We start from the raw sequence: 22,393 nt of genomic DNA, 5'->3' as shown, positions 1-22,393 counted from the left end.
AGTACCTACCCGTTAAAGAAATTTCATCCCCGAAATTTGATAGAGGTCGTCATGACTAACAATGAGAATGTTATTATAACGATTATAGAGTTTTATCATGTTCAAGAAGAATGGATAAAATAATTCGATTACTTGAAACGTCTGAGTGAATTTATCGTAAATAAATGAAATAAGATAATAGTGATTCGTCGTATCTTTTGACGTCATCACGATTGATCTCCGAAAAGAAAATCTTTGTAATCTATATTGGATTTGATTATTCGGCGATTAAGGAAATTATGATCCTCTTCGAATTAATGCGATAATCCATTTTGATTTCTCTGTCGGATATTTCACTATAAATCTACCTCGTTTGTTTTCTTACAACTCACACCTTCTCAACTCATATTTTAAAGTATTTGTCAATATGGTTCATCCAGTGCTGATTCTTGATATACTCCTCACTTTCATATCTGTCGCTCTTCTTTTTCATCTGCCTCCGGAAGAATCTATTTACTTCTACTATACTCTTGGTTTTATAGTGTTTTTAGTTCTCCCGTGTCTTTATATTGCTATATGCATTGAAATATATGGTTTGTGATTTCTGGGTTGTTGTTGGGTTTTATATCTTCCCTTATATTTCAAAGTCCTTGCTTCTTCTATAATCATTGTCATCCACAGTTAATGCTCTCTTCTATTTGCTATGATTTATAATCCCATTTCTAGTTCGGAGCTTCGTCCTTCCGTTTCTTCTTCTTGCGATTAAGCACCGCTTGTAATGGTCCAAAATTCGCAGATATAAATTTTGGATGAACATTGTTAATGTTCTAGGAAGGAAATTGTAATGGCACGATCTTGACTTGTCAAATTACCAGAATACCTCGTAAAAGGCCGCATCATCAAGAAATATTTTCTTGATATTTAGAGATCAAAGAGAATACAAGAGTCGTGTAACATAACACATGATGACGTTATGATCTGTGAATCATCATGTTCCATTTAGAAACTCAGCATGAATTACTGTAACATAATCACGTTGATCAAGTGTCATTATATTATACTAACTCATGCTTCAGCTCCCAACACTTCTTCAAGAATATTCCTATTTTAAACTTGAATGTTTCAGAATTTAGAAACTAAAATAGTTTCTTTTATGTTATAATACAGATAGCGCGAAGTGGTAAATGATTTCAGATAAGAATAATTATAAAAATATCTTCAGAATATGGATGATATTTATAATGAAAGATACGATGATATCTTAGAATGTCTAATATCAGAGGATGATAAAGGATATTGTCCGCAGGGGTTTAGAGTCAGGAGCAAGGTATTCGTTAATGACTTCAGCAAGTACTGAATCATTTGGATTCTTTGAAGGCAGGTTCAGTCTTTGTGATTTGTCCACAGCCTCCTTCATACTTTGCTCAATCCGTTTTCCAGTTCCAAAGCTTCTCTTTGCCAATATGCTATCCTTTATCATCCAACTTTTTACTGTTAAGGTCGTTTACAGTTTTTGCGGCTTCATCAGCATTTTTCAAAATTTCAAGAACTGGTTCGCAGTTTAGGGTGTTTTTCAGAAATTTCTCATTCAAAGAATGTAAGTCTTGGAGGTAGACGTTGTGTGTATATGTAATTGTTGATGTAGACATGCTGCGAGGTTTCAAAATACTGATTGCTGATTCTCAATAATTGGTATGGCAATTCTTGTTATAAGGTACGAATGAGTATATGATAGGTTTTCGATAATTATAATGATTTTTTTTTTTTGGAAAGTCAAAGATCAGTGAAGTTGATGGTAAGTTTATTGCTAATGTGGTGAATATAAACGATTCCCCGGTAACGTTGGCTAAAGGGCAACGTATCTATCGAGGTTATAATAAGACTGTTTTCATTGAGAAGTCGAAGTTGACTTGCTGGAGCTGTGACAAAAACGTCTATTTGAAACGGAATTGAAAAGTTATTTTAGCTAGTAAATGCCATAGGGTCTAACACGGATACGTGTCGAACTATGACTTGGGTTTTGAGAGTTTTTCAGGTGTATAACTGTGGGTAACATGTGGTTGGATCATCATCCCGATTGTTCCTTAGTTGAAGTGTCTTCAGGAATTTCGAAGGGTTTGAGCACATATTGTAATCGTTAATACATATGATGTTCTAACACAGTTTTGAAGTCAAAGTATAGCTTTGAAAGATATAGGAATCTAAGAGTGATGATACTGGTTATATTTCAAATTGAATTATGCGATTTCAAAATCAGAATATGTAATTGAATTTGAATGAGTATGATTGTTTTGATTTATATGAAAGGATGGATATGGTTGTGAAAGTAGATAGTATAGTTGATGATTGCTGAATCAGTTTCGAAAAATGTAATATATTAATTGTGAATTTATATATCTCTCGGGTATTACCTTCCCGTTAAAATTTTTTTTTCACAATTAATATTTTGTACAAAAGAAGTTTATTACAGTCTTTATGAAAATATATGTGTATATTTTCTTTAGATGTAATATAGATTTAATGAGTTAATATTAAATTAAACTCATTTGTTTTATGGTTGGAACTAGAATTGAGCAATCACTAAAACTTTATAAATTGCATAAGTATTTCTTCAATAATATTGAAATTATGAATCATTACTTTGTTATTTGTTGGTTTTCGTGAAATTCTTGTGAACTTCGCAAGGTACGAATGATGTTATTTGAAAAAGTTTCGAGTACATCGATGATGAAAGTGTAAAATCAAACATATATTCGAATAATACACTTGATTTATTATGAATTGGATTTTTATTGAATTTAGAGAGAGATTGTAATTAACGATGGTTAAGTTGCGGATGAAGGACGTACATCATTGCATATTTGTAATATGAATTAACTGAGTAGTTAAGATTCACACATAATAGCTTAGTACGGGAAGATTTATTATGGTTTAAAAATTTATACATATAAATATTTCGATTGGAAATGAGTTAATACTTCATAACTCGTTGATACAATATATTTGTTGTTGATTCGTAATGATGTCCACAATGATTCTTGAACTGACAGAGTTTGTGATGTTACAGGTGTTGTTGATTCTGACGATACATACGGCACTGACTGTGTTGATGATGCTACGGTCCTGTTGATGTTGTTGGTAAAACAATTCTAGCTTGTAAATCGTACACCATTTTCGATCAAAGTTTCTACTCTACCATCTCCGTTCACTCATCCGATTTACGGTCAGAATTAAATAATCTCTAAGATTTTGGAGATTACATAACTGCCGCAGAGATATCTCTTCAATGAAGTTTATGAATTAATACTTCATCGTTTGTTGTTGTTGATATTCCTGGATATTTACAGGGCGTATGACGTTGATGTTTGAGATACATATTGTGATGTTGCGGTGTGGGATGTGGATGTTGTTGTTGGTGGTGGTGATGGTACTGTTGGTGTTGCTGATGGTGGTACTGTTTATGCTGCTGGTGCTGCTGCTGGTTTTTGTAACCTTTGCACCATATTCTCCAAAGCCACTACCCGAGCGTGAAGCTCGTTAACTTCTTCTATTACACCGGGGTGATTGTCGGTTCAGACGAGTGGATAAATAAAATCTAGAATTTGGTGTAGTATGTAATCGTGACGAGATACTCTAGAAATAAGAGAGAAAATGGTGTTTCGGATAGGTTCGCCGGTAAGTGCTTCAGGTTCTTTGCCAAGAGGGCAATGTGGTGGATGGAAGGGATCACCTTCTTCTTGTCTCCAATGATTAAGTAGGCTACGAACCCATCCCCAATTCATCCAGAATAAATGATGACTAATTGGTTGATCCATTCCGGTCACACTGCTTTCGGAACTTGAGTGGGATTCCATTTCGGAATCCGAGGGACTTGAACTAATGACGAATTCCATTTCGTACAATTGAATAAAGAATTTTTTTTTTCGATATGAAATGATTTTCCGACTATCGGGTGGTATTCTAATTATATAGAGCAAAAGGTTTCGTAGATTACGGAGGAATTTACGGAATATGTCAGGCAAAGTTAGATATGCTAAGATATGAATTAGCAGATACGCTAAGATATGAATTTTGTCTATACACTATTCATGCAATCAATGCAATAAGATGTGTTAAGATATGAATTAGCAGATACGCTAAGATATGAATTTTGTCTATACACTATTCATGCAATCAATGCAATAAGATGTGTCTAGACTAAGAATGATAAGCAGGTAATTTCCAACAAAAATGATGAGCAAAACTTTTGACATGCAGACACGGTTGAAGTCCAGACTCACTAATGCATCCTAACGACTATCAGTTAGACACACTAATGCAGACCTGGTTCGCTAAGACCACCGCTCTGATACCAACTGAAAGGACTCGTTCATATACATTATAAATGATTCACAATAGTTGATTACATCACGAGGTATTTGACCTCTATATGATACATTTTACAAACATTGCATTCGTTTTTAAAAGACAAACTTTCTTTACAACAAAAGTTGACGGCATGCACACCATTTCATAATACATCCAACTATAATTTGGCTTAATAATAATCTTGATGAACTCAATGACTCGAATGCAACATCTTTCAAAATATGCCATGAATGACTCCAAGTAATATCCTTAAAATGAGTTAATGCACAGCGGAATATTTCTTTAATACCTGAGAGTAAACATGCTTTAAAGTGTCAACCAAAAGGTTGGTGAGTTCATAGGTTTATCATAACAATCATTTCAATATATTAATAGACCACAAGATTTCCGTTTATAAATATATGTACACTCGTAAGTGTATAAAAGTATTCTATAAGTTGTAGGCACCCGGTAACAAGCCTTAACATTCATGTTTTACCCTCTGAAGTACACCAGATCAGGTGTGTTTAAAATAACCTAGAAGTACTAAAGCATCCCATAGTCAGGATGGGGTTTGTCAGGCCCAATAGATCTATCTTTAGGATTCGCGCCTACCGTACATAGACAAGTAGTTTAATGTTACCAAGCTAAGGGTATATTTCTGGTTTAAACCCACGTAGAATTAGTTTTAGTACTTGTGCCTATTTCGTAAAACATTTATAAAACAGCGCATGTACTCTCAGCCCAAAAATATATATAAAAACGGAGTAATGAAACTCACAATACTGTATTTCATAGTAAAAATACATATAACGTCATTTAACAAGTGCAAGGTTGGCCTCGGATTCACGAACGTATCAATATTGAGATTCAATATTGCAGGAAAGTACGTAGACGCAACGGAGATGATTAACACTAGATTGACCTCACGAGCATACCCATGAACCATACCCATCACCTCCATAGCTATAACCCATAATTTCCTTAGCTTCAACTCATTCAAAAAAAACTATTTTGAAATCACTCGGACAGCACTCCGTCGTAATATTTTATGTATACTAAAAATATCTTGAAATAATACAGAGCAAATATATATATTTATATATATAAATCGATTGAGAGAGTTTAGAGAAATATATTTTCAAGTTTCTATGAAATAATGAAACCTACTGAATTCTATTTATAATAGATTTTTGAATTATTAAAGTGAATTATTAAAGTATGAATTATTAAAGTGAATTATTAAAGTATGAATTATTAAAGTGAATTATTAAAGTATGAATTATTAAAGTGAATTATTAAAGTATGAATTATTAAAGTGAATTATTAAAGTATGAATTATTAAAGTGAATTATTAAAGTATGAATTATTAAAGTGAATTATTAAAGTATGAATTATTAAAGTGAATTATTAAAGTATGAATTATTAAAGTGAATTATTAAAGTATGAATTATTAAAGTGAATTATTAAAGTATGAATTATTAAAGTGAATTATTAAAGTATGAATTATTAAAGTGAATTATTAAAGTATGAATTATTAAAGTGAATTATTAAAGTATGAATTATTAAAGTGAATTATTAAAGTTAAAGTAAAGTAAAAGTAAAGTAAATGTAAAGTTAAAGTATAGTAAAAGTATAAAAACTATGTATAGTATAGTAAAAGTATAAAAACTATGTATGTATAATACGCGTATAAATATATATAATATTAATTTAAATCGTTATATATATTTAATGAAATAAAATATAAATATCGTTATATTTATTATACTGGTTAAGTAATGAGTTGTCAAAAGTGATTCTAGATATTTATAAAAGTTATATACGTTTTAATAATAAAGTTTTTTTTAAACTGAAAACGTCTTTGTACGTTTGAAAATAGATTAATAGAATATTATGGAAACCAATTCTCCACTAACTTTTGTCTAACTTTCGTAAATGACACTTTTTATTTTTATTTATAAATAGCTTTACAAATTATTCTGAATATCGTTAAGAAGAATAGATTTTCTCAAATCATAGTGGACCTCTCAACAGAGACTTGTAATCATAATTCAATGTTTCTGATAATTCAATCATTTAATATATTTCTTTTTAATTTCATCGAAAATCATATTGAAATAAATACGTTCGTGTAAAGTATTATACGTTTAATACTTTATTAATATTCTCAAGTTATAATATATATATATATACATATACATATCTATTTATATATAACGGTTCGTGACTCGTCGGAATTTGGTCGAGGTTATAATGAATGTATGAACACAGTTTAAAATTCTTGAGATTTAACTTAACAAACTTTGCTTATCGTGTCGGAATAATATAAAGATTAAAGTTTAAATTTGGTCGGAAATTTCCGGGTCATCACATATTCGGTTAAATAATAAAAGGTGAAGACAAAAGATAGATTCGACGAATTGAAGACGCAAACGACCAAAAAGCTCAAAAGTACAAAATACAATCAAAGACGTTCCAATTATTGATAAGAAACGTCTCAGAATTACAAGAGTACAAGATTCAAAACGCAAAGTACAAGATATTAAATTGTACGCAAGGACGTTCGAAAATCCGGAACCGGGACCAGAGTCAACTCTCAACGCTCGACGCAACGGACTAAAAATTACAAGTTAACTATGTATATAAATATAATATAATATATAATTAATTATATAAATTATATATGTATTATATTTATATATTAAAACCGTCGGCAGACTAGGATCCAAACTTGTGTGAGCTGGATTTACGAACTCCGCGACTCGATGAGTTTGTAGTGCAAAAATGCCGCAACTCGCAGAGCTGTCCTGGACAAAAATGCCTATAAAAGCTCGCGCATTCTGAACGTTTTATATATCTTTTTCTTCTCCTCATTCATACGTAATATATATATATATTATAATTTTAATTTTAATTTTAATTTTAATTTTAATTTTAATTATAATAATAAGGGTATGTTAGCGAATGTTGTAAGGGTGTAAGTCGAAATTCTGTCCGTGTAACGCTACGCTATTTTTAATCATTGTAAGTTATGTTCAACTTTTTTTAATGTCTCGTAGCTAAGTTATTATTATGCTTATTTAATACCGAAGTAATCATGATGTTGGGCTAATTACTAAAATTGGGTAATTGGGCTTTGTACCATAATTGGGGTTTGGACAAAAGAACGACACTTGTGGAAATTAGACTATGGGCTGTTAATGGGCTTTATATTTGTTTAACTAAATGATAGTTTGTTAATTTTAATATAAAGATTTACAATTGGACGTACCTATAAATAACCATATACACTCGATCGGACACGATGGGCGGGGTATTTATATGTACGAATAACCGTTCATTTAACCGGACACGGGAATGGATTAATAGTCTATGAAATTATTAAAACAGGGGTAAAATTATGTACAAGGACACTTGGCATAATTGATAACAAAGTATTAAAACCTTGGGTTACACACAGTCCATATCCTGGTGTAATTATTAAACAAAGTATTAAGACCTTGTTACAGTTTAAGTCCCCAATTAGTTGGAGTATTTGACTTCGGGTATAAGGATAATTTGACGAGGACACTCGCACTTTATATTTATGACTGATGGACTGTTATGGACAAAAACCAGACGGACATATTAAATAATCCAGGACAAAGGACAATTAACCCATGGGCATAAAACTAAAATCAACACGTCAAACATCATGATTACGGAAGTTTAAATAAGCATAATTCCTTTATTTCATATTTAATTTCCTTTATTTTATATTTAATTGCACTTCTAATTATTTCACTTTTATTTATTGTATTAAATTGCACTTTTAATTATCGTACTTTTTAATTATCGCAATTTTATTTTATCGCACTTTTATTTATCGTAATTTCATTATCATTATTTACTTTACGCTTTAAATTAAGTCTTTTATTTATTTAATATTTTACATTAGGTTTTAACTGCGACTAAGTTTTAAAATCGACAAACCGGTCATTAAACGGGAAAAACCCCCCTTTATAATAATAATATTACTTATATATATTTTTGTATTTTTATAAAATAAAACTAATATAGCGTTAAGCTTTGTTTAAAGATTTTCCCTGTGGAACGAACCGGACTTACTAAAAACTACACTACTGTACGATTAGGTACACTGCCTATAAGTGTTGTAGCAAGGTTTAAGTATATCCATTCTATAAATAAATAAATATCTTGTGTAAAATTGTATCGTATTTAATAGTTTTACCTAGTAAAATATAAGCTATTTCATATACACCTCTACGCACATCAAGTATTTTTGACGCCGCTGCCGGGGAACACCGAAGCGAACGCTATATAAAAAAAAAAAAAAAATTTTTTAAGTTGTAGTCTACTTTTATAAAAGTATATACGTTTTAAATATAAAAAGTTATAAAATATAAAAAAAACAAAAATATTTATATATTTTTAAGAGTTTATTAAATATATAAAGTTTTTTTTTATTTTTATTTTAGTTTATAAAAATATAAGTTTTATTTAATTTATATAAATATTTTATATAAATATTAAAACAGAAAAATATATAAAATATAAATAAAAAAAATAAAAAAAATATATATAAATCTGAACCTGTCCGAATTTGAACCTGTTTCTGAACTGAAACTACACCCTTCGCGACCCGCGGAGTTTTTGAACTGGGTTCACCGCAACTCGCGGAGCCTCCCTGACAGACAGGCCACATAACCCTAATCGCATTAATTACGGAGTATTATTAATTATTATTATTAATAATCCCTAAATTAGTTTAATTATTATTATTATTATTTAGTTTAAGTTTTTAAATTAATTAATAATATTAAATTATAATTAGTTTTATTTATATATAAAAAATTACTACTTTTATAAAATAAATAATGTAAAAATAATATTTTTATAAAAATTGTACTCTATCAATTTTAAGCCTATTTTTATTTTTGTAACTTTTTAATCATTTATTCGTAATATTTATATTTTTCGCTCGTATCTAATTTTAAGTTCTAGTATTTGCCGTAGCTTATTTTTATTTCTAGAACATAAAATTAGATACGAGCGAAAAATATAAATATTACAAATAAACGATTAAAAAGTTACAAAAATAAAAATAGGCTTAAAATTGATAAAGAGTACAATTTTTATAAAAATATTATTTTTATATTATTTATTTTATAAAAGTATTAATTTGGGATATAGTTTTACTTGTAAGCTTTAATATTTTTAGACTCAACTTTTATTTTTTTAGTTTTTAGTTCCTTTTTAAGTTTCAACGCGCTACTTTCTTATTTTTATTTTTCGACGCCTTTTACCTATGTATCAATTATCACTCCAATTAGTAATCTCAATTTGCAATTTTAATTTTAAGTTAGTGATAATAATAAGGTTGGGTTAGTCGAGTGTTTTAAAGTTTTATAAGTCACTCTTTTTCTTTCTTATTTCTCCAATTTTTATATCGACGCGCTCTTTTTCTTTCTTATTTCTCGACATTCTAGTTTTAGGACATAGAATTTTTCTATTTCTTCTCTAAATTTCTTAAAATTACGAAAAATTGTTTTAAGTGGTTAAATTGATAGACATCAAAATTTTCTGGTTCGTAGTAATAGTTGGATTTGTACGTGGACCGGGTTATTGGAGCCAAACAGTTCTCAATTATATTGAGACCAAACGAATCCTGCCCCTCTGCTGCATCTTTTGGCTATTCGAAACGTGGGCAAAATCAGAAAAGTCTATTAATTGGATAACTTATATAATTTTTCTTTCCTTTTAAAAACTAATAGGATATTCAGTGAATGCACCGAGCAAGACGTTCACCACCTTTTGTACGTTCACCACCTGTAACTCGATCAAGACATCTAGCAAATATTGTCGCCGTTGATTTTCCTTTAGAATCGTCATCCAGTCGGCCAAGTACTCCAATTCAAATTTCCGATAATCCATTTTTTGAACCCGACCTCACAATTGAGAATCCGGAGAATATTCAGGGACGATTCATAGATCCTGAACCATTAATTTTTCCTCCGGAACCACCAATCATTCAAACAGAGATTGTTTAGGAACGAACCATTAAATCAGAATCCTCTAGTGATTCAGATTCAATAAATTCAATCATGGAGAATCTGAAACCTTTAAGTATGGAAGACCGAATGAGAGCTAAACGCACTGGCCAAGGTCACGCAATTACTCATCCTGACATTAATGCGCCAGATTATGAAATCAAAGGACAAATCCTACACATGGTGACAAATCAATGCCAATTTAGTGGTGCACCGAAGGAAGATCCAAATGAACATCTTTGTACCTTTAATAGGATCTGCACACTATTTAAAATAAGAGAAGTTGAGGATGAACATATATATCTCATGTTATTTCCCTGGACTTTAAAGGGAGAAGCCAAAGATTGGTTGGAATTGAAAGGACCCGTTCATATACATTATAAATGATTCACAATAGTTGATTACATTGCGAGGTATTTGACCTCTATATGATACATTTTACAAACATTGCATTCGTTTTTAAAAGAAAAACTTTCTTTACATCGAAAATTGACAAGCATGCATACCATTTCATAATATCCACTATCCAACTATAAATTGATTTAATAATAATCTTTGATGAACTCAATGACTCGAATGCAACGTTCTTCGAAAAATGCTATGAAAGACTCCAAGTAATATCTTTAAAATGATCAAATGCACAGCGGAAGATTTCTTTAACACCTGAGAATAAACATGCTTTAAAGTGTCAACCAAAAGGTTGGTGAGTTCATTAGTTTATCATAATCATTTATTTCCATCGTTTTAATAGACCACAAGAATTTCATTTCTAGTTCTCATAAATATACGTCCCATGCATAGAGACAAAAATAATCATTCATATGGTGAACACCTGGTAACCGACATTAACTAGATACATATAAGAATATCCCCTATCATTCCGGGATCCTCCTTCGGACATGATATAAATTTCAAAGTACTAAAGCATCCGGTACTTTGGATGGGGTTTGTTAGGCCCAATAGATCTATCTTTAGAGTTCGCGTCAATTAGGGTGTCTGTTCCCTAATTCTTAGATTACCATACTTAATAAAAAGGGGCATATTCGATTTCGATCATTCAACCATATAATGTAGTTTTAATTATTTGTGTCTATTTCGTAAAATAGTTATAAAAACAGCGCATGTATTCTCAGTCCCAAAAATATATATTGCGAAAGCATTTAAAAAGGGATTAATGAAACTCACCATACTGTATTTCGTAGTAAAAATACATATAGCGTCATTGAACAAGTGCAATGTTGGCCTCCGATTCACGAACCTAAATTAATTATATATATTTATGTGTTGGTCAATATTTGTCTAACAAATTAGGTCAAGTCATAGTGTACCACAATCCTAATGCTCGAGACTAATATGCAAAAGTCAACAAAAGTAAATTTGACTCAAAATAATTTTCAAAAATCTATACATGATTAATATATAGTTTAAATATCGTCGTTTTATATTTTTGAATATTTTTAAAAGATTTATTAGAGTAAATAATATAATTTATTTATTAATAAATAAAATTTTATGTTAAATTTATATAATAAAATATACTTTTATATATATTAAGTAATAAAATTTATAGGGTTCATTTAATATCATAAAGATAATATGATAGGTATTATTAAAGTAAGTTATTACACGTAGTAAAATATGTTTGTATCACATATTTATTTGATAAAATAATATATATAATGATAGTAAGTAAAAGTTGTATTATTTTGTAATAATAATTATTATTATAAAAATATCAATATTTATAATTACTAAGATGACATTATGATAAAACGATAATTCTAATTATGATAACTTTAATATTTACGATAATTTTTAATATTATCTTTAAAATAATAATTCTATTTAAAATAATAATAATAATGATATTTTATAGTAACAATGACATTTCTATTAAAATGATAATTTTTGTTAAAATGATAGTTTTAATACTAACGATACTTTTAATAATAATAGTAATGATAAAAATAATAAGAACGATAATTTTATCTAAATCAATATCTTATAATATTTTAATTTCATCATGATACTCTTACTCATTATTTCCTAATCGTTTCATTTAATAGCTTTTAATCGTCTTTTATATCGTGTTCATAATAATGATGATAATAGTAATCAAAATAATTAGGTGTTACAAATATTTGTTTTAATTACACTAATATTAATAATGATAGTTACTATAACATTATTAACGATAATACTAATAATTATCTTAATGATAATATAGTAATAATAATAATAATAACAATAACAATAACCATTTTTAAATAATGATATATATATTAATAATGATATTAATAATAATAATACTAATAATTGGATAATAATAATAATATTAATTATAACTTTAACGATAATAACGATAGTAATAATAAATAAAAAATAATTTTTAATGATAAATCCCTTTTATTGATAAAGATAATAATAATGATAATAATAAGATAAAACTAGAATGACGATAAAAACGACGATAATAATAATCATTTTTAATAAAAATATCGAAAATTCAATTGATTATAACTTCTAATCCGTTCATCGAAACCATTCGATATCTAAAGAAAAAGTTCTTAATTTTTCGCTAGCTTTCCAAGGACATGCATATCTTATACCTTATCTCAACCGCAAGTGTAACTAATTCAAGATTCAACCTAACCTGTCTAAGGGCAATATCAAAAGTACAAGCATGCATAATCCTAAATACTCGAGCACTAGTCAGGGATACACTATTAGTATGTAAAAGTTAAATTATGAGTACTCACGTATCAATATTGAGATTCAATATTGCAGGAAAGGTACATAGACGCAACGGAAATGATAAACACTATATTGACCTCACGAGCATACCCATGAACCATACTCAATCACCTCCATAGCTATTGTAATGACCCGAACTTTTCCATGTTTATATATATATATATATTAAATGAAATTGTTATTTACATGATTAAGTGTTTCCGAAATGTTAAGCAATCAAACTTGTTAAGACTTGATTAATTGAAATAGGTTTCATATAGACAATTGACCACCCAAGTTGACCGGTGATTCACGAACGTTAAAACTTGTAAAAACTATACTGAAAGGATCCGTTCATATACATTATAAACGATTCACAATAGTTGATTACATCGCTAGGTATTTTGACCTCTATATGATACATTTTACAAACATTGCATTCGTTTTTAAAAGACAAACTTTCTTTACAACGAAAGTTGACGGAATGCACACCATTTCATAATACATCCAACTATAATTGACATAATAATAATCTTGATGAACTCAATGACTCGAATGCAACGTCTTTCAAAATATGCCATGAATGACTCCAAGTAATATCCTTAAAATGAGCTAATGCACAGCGGAAGATTTCTTTAATACCTGCGAATAAACATGCTTTAAAGTGTCAACCAAAAGGTTGGTGAGTTCATAGGTTTATCATAATAATCATTTCAATATATTAATAGACCACAAGATTTCTGTTTATAAATATATGTACACTCGCAAGTGTATAAAAGTATTCTATAAGTTGTAGGCACCCGGTAACAAGCCTTAACATTCATGTTTTACCCTCTGAAGTACACCAGATCAGGTGTGTTTAAAATAACCTCGAAGTACTAAAGCATCCCATAGTCAGGATGGGGTTTGTCAGGCCCAATAGATCTATCTTTAGGATTCGCGCCTACCGTACATAGACAAGTAGTTTAATGTTACCAAGCTAAGGGTATATTTCTGGTTTAAACCCACGTAGAATTAGTTTTAGTACTTGTGCCTATTTCGTAAAACATTTATAAAAACAGCGCATGTATTCTCAGTCCCAAAAATATATATAAAAGGGAGCAAATGAAACTCACCATACTTTATTTCTTAGTAAAAATACATATAACGTCATTTAACAAGTGCAAGGTTGGCCTCGGATTCACGAACCTATATTAATTATATATATTTATATGTTGGTCAATATTTGTCTAACAATTTTTTGTCAAGTCATAGTGTACCACAATCCTGATGCTCGAGACTAATATGCAAAAGTCAACAAAAGTCAACTTGACCCAAAATGACTTCTAAAATTTATACGTGTTTATTATATAACTTAGCTATAGTCGTTTTATATATTTAAATATATTTATTAGATTTTATAATAATAAAAGTCATTTATTAATAAAAATTTATATTAACGTTTATATATGATAAAATATACTTTTATATATCTTAAGTAGTAAAATTTATAAAGTTCACTTAATATCGTAAAACTATAGTGGTAAGTATTATTAATGTAATTATATTACACGTGGTGAAAAATATCTTTGTATCCCCTATTTATTTGATAAAATAATATTGATCATAATAATAATAAGTAAAAGTTGTATTATTTTGTAATAATAATTATTATTATTCTATAAAAAAAATAACAATATTTATATTTACTAAAAATGTTATTATGATAAAATGATAATACTAACATAATAGTAATAATGATATTTTATAATAACAATGATATTTCTATTAAAATAATAACGACGATAGTAATAATAATCATTTTAACAATAATACTAAAATTCAGTTGACTTTAACTTCAAATCCGTTCATCGAAACCATTCAATATCTAAATGAAAAGTTCTTAATTTTTCGCTAGCTTTCCAATGACATGCATATCATATACCCTATCTCAGTAGCATATGTATCTAATTCAGGATTCAACAAACCTATCTAAGGACAATATCGAATGTACAAGCATGCATAATCCTATATACTCGAGCACTAGTCAGGGATACACTATTGATATATAAAAGTTAAGTTATGAGTGCTCACGTATCAATATTGAGATTCAATATTGCAGGAAAGTACGTAGACGCAACAGAGATGATAAACACTAGATTGACCTCACGAGCATACCCATGAACCATACCCATCACCTCCATAGCTATAACCCATAATTTCCTTAGCTTCGACTCATTCAAAAAACTATTTTGAAATCACTCGGACATCACTCCGTCGTAATATTTTATGTATACTAATAATATCTTGAAATAATATAGAGCAAATATATATATATATATATGTAAATCGATTGAGAGAGTTCAGAGAAATATATTTTCAAGTTTTTATGAAATAATGAAACCTATTGAATTCTATTTATAATAGATTTTTGAATTATTAAAGTATGAATTATTAAAGTGAATTATTAAAATATGAATTATTAAAGTGAATTATTAAAGTATGAATTATTAAAGTGAATTATTAAAGTATGAATTATTAAAGTGAATTATTAAAGTATGAATTATTAAAGTGAATTATTAAAGTATGAATTATTAAAGTGAATTATTAAAGTATGAATTATTAAAGTTAATTATTAAAGTATGAATTATTAAAGTGAATTATTAAAGTTAAAGTAAAGTAAAAGTAAAGTAAATGTAAAGTTAAAGTATAGTAAAATTATAAAAACTATGTATGTATAATACGTGTATAAATATATATAATATTAATTTAAATCGTTATATATATTTAATGAAATAAAATATAAATATCGTTATATTTATTATACTGGTTAAGTAATGAGTTGTCAAAAGTGATTCTAGATATTTATAAAAGTTATATACGTTTTAATAATAAAGTTCTTTTTAAACTGAAAACGTTTTTGTACGTTTGAAAATAGATTAATAGAATATTATGGAAACCAATTCTCCAATAGCTTTTGTCTAACTTTCGTAAATGACACTTTTTATTTTTATTTATAAATAGCTTTACAAATTATTCCGAATATCGTTAAGAGGAATAGATTTCTCAAATCATAGTGGACCTCTCAACAGAGACTTGTAATCATAATTCAATGTTTCTGATAATTCAATCATTTAATATATATATATATATATATATATATATATATATATATATATATATATATATATATATATTTTTTTTTTTAATTTCGTCGATAATCATATTGAAACAAATACATTCATATAAAGCATTATACTTTTAAATACTTTGTTGACATTTTCAATTTATAACATATACACATATACATACATATTCATATATGTTCATTTAATGGTTCGTGAATCATTGGAATTTGGTCGAGGTTTAAACGAATGTATAAACATAGTTTAAAATCTTTGAGATTTAACTTAACAAACATTGCTTATCGTGTCAGAATAATATAAAGATAAAGTTTAAATTTAGTCGGAAATTTCCGGGTCGTCACAGTACCTACCCGTTAAAGAAATTTCGTTCCCGAAATTTGATAGAGGTCATTATGGCTAACAATGAGAATGTTATTATGACGATTATGAAGTTTTATCATGTCTAAGAAGTATGGATAAAATAATTCGATTACTCAAAGCGTATGAGGGAAGTTATCGTAAATGAAGGAAATAAGATTATAGTGATTCGTCATATCTTTTGACGTCATCACAATTGATCTCCGAATTTAAAGAAAATCTTTGTAATCTATGTTGGATTTGATGCTTCGGTGATTAAGGAGATTATGATTCTCTTCGAATTAATACGATAATCCATCTTGATTTCTCTGTCGGGTATTTCACTATAAATCCACCTCCTTCGTTTCCTTACAACTCACACCTTCTATTCTTTCTCCCTCAACTCATATTTTAAATATTTGTCAATATGCTTCATCCAGTACTGATTCTCGATATACTCCTCACTTTCATATCTGTCGTTCTTCTTTTTCATCTACCTCCGGAAGAATCTATTTACTTCTACTATACTCTCGGTTTTATAGTGTTTTTAGTTCTTCCGTGTCTTTATATTGCTATATGCATCGATATATACGGTTTATAATTTTTGGGTGGTTGTTGGGTTTTATATCTTCCCTTATATTTCAAAGCCCCTGCTTTTGTCTTCTATAATCATTGACATCCAAGTTAATGCTCCCTTCTATTTGCTGCGATTTATACTCCAATTTCTATTTTGGAGTTTTGTCCTTTCGTTTCTTCTTCTTGCGATTAAGCAACGTTTGTAATGGTCCAGTATTCGCAGATATGAATTTCAGAGTGAACATAGTTAACGTTCTAAGAAGGAAATGGTAATGGCACGATCTTGATTTGTTAATTTACCAGAATACCCTGAAAAGACCGAATCATCAAGAAAATATATTCTTGATATTTTTAGAGATTAAATAGAATACAAGAGTCATGTAACATGGAACATGATGACGGCATGGTCTGTGAATCGTCATGTCCCATTAGAAACTCAACATGACTTACTGTAATATAATCACGTTGATCAAGTGTCATTATATTATACTAACTCATGCTTCAGTTCCCAACACTACTTCAAAACATTCATAATTTAAACTCGAAAGTTTATAGAATATAGAAACTAATAGTTTCTTATATGATGTAACACTGATAGCGCAAAGAGATAAATGACTTCAGATAAGATTAGTTGTGAAAATATCTTCAGAAATATCGCGGATATTTATAATGAAAGATATGATAATATCTTAGAATTTCTAATATTGATGGATGATGATGAAGATTTGTCTGTAAAGGTTTAGAATAAAGAGTAAGGTATTCATTAATGACTTTAGCAGGCACTGAATCATTTGGATTCTTTGAAGGCAGATTTAGTCTTTGTGATTTGTCCACAGCCTCCTTCATAGTCTGTTCAATCCGTTTTCCAGTTCCAAACCTTCTCTTTTTCTCAGCTTTACCACCTTACTATTCTTTGTCATCAAACTTTTTACTGTTAAGATCGTTTACAGTTTTTGATGCTTCGTCAGCATTTCAAGAACTAGTTTGCAGTTAAGAATATTTTTCAGAACTTCACATTCAAAGTATGTAAGTCCAGGAGATAGACGTTTTACGTACACATATAACTGTTGGCGTAGACATGCTGCGAGATTTCAAAATACTGGTTACTGTTTTTCGATGATTCGTATGACAATTCTCGTTACAAGATGCGAATGAGTAAATGATGTGATTTCAATAAATATAATGATTTTTCGAAAAGTCAAAGATAATTGAAGTTGTTGGTAAGTTTATTACTAAGGTGGAGAGATATGAAAGGTCCCCAGTAACGATGATGAAAGGGCAAAATATCTATCGAGATTATAATAAGACTAGTCCGACTGAAAAGTCGAAGTTGACTTACTGGAGCTGTGACAAAACTCTTTACTTTGAAAAGGAATTGAAAAGTCATTTTAGCTAATAAATGCCAAAGGGTCTGACACGGATACGCGTCGAACTATGACTTTGGCTTCGAGAGCTTTTTAGGTACATAAATGTGGGTAATATGTGGTTGGATCATCATCTCGATTGTTCATTGTTTGAAGTGTCTTCGAAAACTTCGGAGAGTTTGAACACAGTTTGTAATCGTTAATATACATATGATGTTCTAACACAGTTTTGAAGTCAAAGTATAGCTTTGAAAGATGTAGGAATCTAAGAGTGATGTCTTCTGTTAAATCATGACTTGGATTTTGATTTGTCAAAATCAGAATGCATAATCAAATTTGGGTGAGAATGGTTGTTTTGATTTCTATACAAGAATGTATATTGTTGTGAGATTTTGGGAGTATAGTTGGTGATTTGCTTAATCAGATTCGAAAAATGTAATATATTAATTGTGAATTTATATATCTCTCGGGTATTACCTACCCGTTAAAAAAAAAAATTTCACAATTAATATTTTGTACAACAGAATTTTATTACAGTCTTTATGAAAATATATATGTGCATATTTTCTTCAGATGTAATATAGATTTAATGAGTTAATATTAAATTAAACTCATTTGATTTACGATTGAAACTAGAACTGAATAATCCCTAAAGACTTTAGAAATTACATAACTTTTACGGAGTATTTATTCAATAAAATTGAAATTATGAATTAATACTTCATTATTTGTTGGTGTTTGTAACCCTTGCACCATATTCTCTAAAGCCACTACTCGAGCGCGAAGCTCGTTGACTTCTTCTATTACATCGGGGTGATTGTCGGTTCAGACGAGCGGATAAATAAAATCTAGAATTTGATGTAGTATATAATCGTGACGAGATACTCTGAAAATGAGAGAGAAAATGGTGTTTCGGACCGGTTCGCCGGTAAGTGCTTCAGGTTCATCGCCAAGAGGGTAATGTGGTGGATGGAATGGATCACCTTCTTCTTGTCTCAAATTATTGAGGAGGCTACGAACCTATCCCCAATTCATTCATAATAGATGATGGCTAATTGGTTGATCCATTCCGGTTACACTGCTTTCGGAGCTTGATTGGGATTCCATATCGGAATTCGAGGGACTTGAACTAATGACGAATTACATTTCGTTCGATTGAATAAAGAATTTTTCGATATGAAATGATTTTTAAGCTATCGGGTGGTATTCTAATTACATAGAATATCTATATATATAGCGCAAAAGATTTCGTAGATTACGGAGGAAATTACGGGATATGTCAGGCAAAGTTTACAGTAACAGATACGCTAAGATATGGATTAGCAGATATGCTAAGATATGAATTTTGTCTATACACTATTCATGCAATCAATGCAGTAAGACGTGTCTAGACTAAGAATGATAAGCAGGCAATTTCAGACAAAAATGATAAGCAAAACTTTTGACATGCAGACATGGTCGAAGTCCAGGCTCATTAATGCATCCTAACGACTATCAGTCAGACACACTAATGCAGACCTGGTTCGCTAAGACCACCGCTCTGATACCAACTGAAAGAACTCGTTCATATACATTATAAACGATTCACAATAGTTGATTACATCGCGAGGTATTTTGACCTCTATATGATACATTTTACAAACATTGCATTCGTTTTTAAAAGACAAACTTTCTTTACAACGAAAGTTGACGAAATCCACACCATTTCATAATACATCCAACTATAATTAACATAATAATAATCTTGATGAACTCAATGACTCGAATGCAACGTCTTTCAAAATATGCCATGAATGACTCCAAGTAATATCCTTAAAATGAGCTAATGCACAGCGGAAGATTTCTTTAATACCTGAGAATAAACATGCTTTAAAGTGTCAACCAAAAGGTTGGTGAGTTCATAGGTTTATCATAATAATCATTTCAATATATTAATAGACCACAAGATTTCCGTTTATAAATATATGTACACTCGCAAGTGTATAAAAGTATTCTATAAGTTGTAGGCACCCGGTAACAAGCCTTAACGTTCATGTTTTACCCTCTGAAGTACACCAGATCAGGTGTGTTTAAAATAACCTCGAAGTACTAAAGCATCCCATAGTCAGGATGGGGTTTGTCAGGCCCAATAGATCTATCTTTAGGATTCGCGCCTACCGTACATAGACAAGTAGTTTAATGTTACCAAGCTAAGGGTATATTTCTGGTTTAAACCCACATAGAATTAATTTTAGTACTTGTGCCTATTTCGTAAAACATTTATAAAAACAGCGCATGTATTCTCAGTCCCAAAAATATATATATAAGGGAGCAAATGAAACTCACCATACTGTATTTCGTAGTAAAAATACATATAACGTCATTTAACAAGTGCAAGGTTGGCCTCGGATTCACGAACCTATATTAATTATATATATTTATATGTTGGTCAATATTTGTCTAACAATTTTTGGTCAAGTCATAGTGTACCACAATCCTGATGCTCGAGACTAATATGCAAAAGTCAACAAAAGTCAACTTGACCTAAAATGACTTCTAAAATTTATACGTGTTTATTATATAACTTAGCTATAGTCGTTTTATATATTTAAATATATTTATTAGATTTTATAATAATAAAAGTCATTTATTAATAAAAATTTATATTAACGTTTATATATGATAAAATATACTTTTATATATCTTAAGTAGTAAAATTTATAAAGTTCACTTAATATCGTAAAACTATAGTGGTAAGTATTATTAATGTAATTATATTACGCGTGGTGAAAAATATCTTTGTATCTCCTATTTATTTGATAAAATAATATTGATCATAATAATAATAAGTAAAAGTTGTATTATTTTGTAATCATAATTATTATTATTCTATAAAAAAAATAACAATATTTATATTTACTAAAAATGTTATTATGATAAAATGATAATACTAACATAATAGTAATAATGATATTTTATAATAACAATGATATTTCTATTAAAATAATAACGACGATAGTAATAATAATCATTTTAACAATAATACTAAAATTCAGTTGACTTTAACTTTAAATCCGTTCATCGAAACCATTCGATATCTAAATGAAAAGTTCTTAATTTTTCGCTAGCTTTCCAATGACATGCATATCATATACCCTATCTCAGTAGCATATGTATCTAATTCAGGATTCAACAAACCTATCTAAGGACAATATCGAATGTACAAGCATGCATAATCCTATATACTCGAGCACTAGTCAGGGATACACTATTGATATATAAAAGTTAAGTTATGAGTGCTCACGTATCAATATTGAGATTCAATATTGCAGGAAAGTACGTAGACGCAACGGAGATGATAAACACTATATTGACCTCACGAGCATATCCATGAACCATACCCATCACCTCCATAACTATAACCCATAATTTCCTTAGCTTCGACTCATTCAAAAAACTATTTTGAAATCACTCGGACATCACTCCGTCGTAATATTTTATGTATACTAATAATATCTTGAAATAATATAGAGAAAATATATATATATATATATATATATATATATATATATATATATATATATATATATATATATATATATATATGTAAATCGATTGAGAGAGTTCAGAGAAATATATTTTCAATTTTCTATGAAATAATGAAACCTATTGAATTCTATTTATAATAGATTTTTGAATTATTAAAGTGAATTATTAAAGTATGAATTATTAAAGTGAATTATTAAAGTATGAATTATTAAAGTGAATTATTAAAGTATGAATTATTAAAGTGAATTATTAAAGTATGAATTATTAAAGTGAATTATTAAAGTATTAATTATTAAAGTGAATTATTAAAGTATGAATTATTAAAGTGAATTATTAAAGTATGAATTATTAA

This window comes from Rutidosis leptorrhynchoides, chromosome 1 (genome assembly GCF_046630445.1).
Source record: "Rutidosis leptorrhynchoides isolate AG116_Rl617_1_P2 chromosome 1, CSIRO_AGI_Rlap_v1, whole genome shotgun sequence".
In the NCBI taxonomy this organism is placed as follows: Eukaryota; Viridiplantae; Streptophyta; class Magnoliopsida; order Asterales; family Asteraceae; genus Rutidosis; species Rutidosis leptorrhynchoides.
The sequence above is the reverse complement of the archived record's forward strand: the minus strand, read 5'-3'. Positions refer to the sequence as shown.